Source organism: Notothenia rossii, assembly GCF_949606895.1.
Source record: "Notothenia rossii genome assembly, chromosome: 5".
In the NCBI taxonomy this organism is placed as follows: domain Eukaryota; kingdom Metazoa; phylum Chordata; class Actinopteri; order Perciformes; family Nototheniidae; genus Notothenia; species Notothenia rossii.
Window position 1 is genome coordinate 85,204,509 of NC_136903.1, and position 2,560 is coordinate 85,207,068.

Below are 2,560 nucleotides of genomic sequence, written 5' to 3' on the forward strand. Positions count from 1 at the left end.
GTGTGTGTGTGTGTGTGTGTGTGTGTGTGTGTGTGTGTGTGTGTGTGTGTGTGTGTGTGTGTGTGTGTGCACGTGTGTTTGTGAGAGTTGAGCCTTCAGGACAGACAGCAGAAAGTAGCCGTGGTCTTGGCAGGCGTTACGTAAACGCCCACTGAAGCTAACAGGCTTACCTTTGTGTACCAGGTTCTCAGAGGGTTTAATTAGTCCCCTGGCTAAACTTTGAAGCGCAGGGTTATTTCAGGTGGGAGTGGGAGGAGCTAGCAGTGTTAGCCCGCGGCGTTTCAGGCACGCACCTGACTGCATCACACAAAGGAGGCTTTGACGAGAGGCCGGGAGAGAGCATCTGTTTTTATCTGATGCGCGCTGACAGGGACAAGTGCACCATTGTTGTTTTAGAAGCACACACACACACAATTCTGTCAACAAGAAAAACAGGAACAACACAGAGGCTTTTTTACAAGTGTAAAAACACATCATGACAAAGCACTTTTTATAGCCATAATGTGTATATTGTTAATTAAGAGTTAAGCACTAAAATCATCAAAAGATAATGCCATAATGAATTTGTGTGTGTGTATATAAAAAAGAGAATGTAAAAATGATATATTGCATCACAGCTGATAAAAGAGCATAACATTATGATTACATTAGTAAACAGTTTATTGCGCCTTTTAAAATTACATTTACAAACTATTTTAAGTTTGTTCATAATTTAAAAAATAGAATTGTAATGGTTTTGGAAATCCCCTTTACAACTTCTATGAACATTAAATAGATAAATAAAACAGAAAGGAATTACAACCATTACAAAAACGTCAAAATATTGTTTATAGGTGATTTTCAAATAGTTATTAAATTTACAAGGTGGTCTTCAGCCTAAACTTTATAACATACTCAAAAATATTTGTTAAGACAGTGGACAAACCAATCATCCATAGTAGCCATCTTTTAACACAAGGAAATCAAATATCAGATCATTTTCATACTTAGTGAAACTGAGGTTTTAGTATGTTAAATGTTGCTCTGTCAAATATATAATTCAGTATGACTAATTCAAAACTAAGCTGGCAGAAGAGGGCAGATATTTCATCAAACATTTAACTGCAAGATGATCGTTTTGTGGGTTCACACATACGTATTGTTTACAGAGACTAGTTTTAGCACAGACGTGAAACAAAAACCTTTCATGGCATTTTGAAAAGTTGTGATTTCCCTCTTGTGCCCACATTCCATGCCTACTTTCAGATTGATTTCAATGACTTCCTGTTGCATGCTGGGGACTTTCCTTACTCTCCTTGGCTACTATCAAAACATCCAGAGGTGACCGGTACTCGGTACAAAGATGCACAACACGCAAAAAAACACAGCCGTATTTTACGAATAAGTGAAAACACAGACATTATATACTTTGATATCTTAAGTACAAGTGGGAATGTAACTAGGTGTAGGTATTAGGCTGTGATATTAGAGGATGAGAAGTGCTTTGGTTTTACGTTTCTATTATTTGTTTTCGTTATACCATTTTTGGGGAAATAAAAGACACTGAATTGATTAAATGGGCAACGTCTGCATACTGTAGAAGCCAAACATCTGCCCGAGATAAAGCCACAAAAGCAATACACGTTAAATCCCTACATAAATAATAAACCCAATAACTATGACCACACTCTCAGTGTCTTCTCATGTTTTCTTTGATCCAACCAAACCCACAATAAGTGACCGGAAGAAATAAATGGAAACGCAGAAATAACATACGACACAAAAAGTGTCCATAGAGACAAAACCAAACAAAGCCTCATCCCCTCAGAAACTGCCTTCTTAGTAATCTTCCAAATTCCCCTTTGAGTCAGATATTTTTTCGACACCACTTTCATTTGTCGTAGTCTTGACATCACTGTGGTCTTATTGTTAACACAATGTGTCATTTCCTTCTTTATTTTTCCAACATTTTTTCAATTAAAAAGCAGAAACATGGTTTTCTTGTAGACGCAATTTACCATCCATTCTTAGCAGGAAGGTGGGAACACTGGTACTGGTGTTAAACAGCCCTGATACATTTTACATGAACAAACCAACACTTTTTTAATTACCGGTATGTAGATGTACTGTAAGTGGAGGAAGGAGTAGTATACTTTTTGTTTCATAAGATACTGTAGGGGTTGTATCAAGTACTTATTCATACTCAAGGAGGTTGAAACTCCCTTACTTTGGATTAACACTGCAATGCTTTGCTCTGGATTTGGCAGTAAATGTATTTTAGCCTCCTTCGAAAGGGCAGATCCAAAATTTAAAATATTTGTACTGCTTTACACTATGCTGCCTTGACTGGTTAAAGTGTAGGTGTTACTGATTGACTTTGGTGAAAATCAACTAACCCTTTAAAAACACAAAGTCACTCCTGAAAGCTTTTCTTAACTGGGGGTGCAATCACCTTACGACTCGAAGTACAACATCGCTTTCAAACAGTCAAACTATCCCTTTAAGTGTTCATGTTCTCCCTCTATGATATCCGAATGAAATGTACATGTATAAAGACCCTATAGCCCTCCAGAGGAGTGTA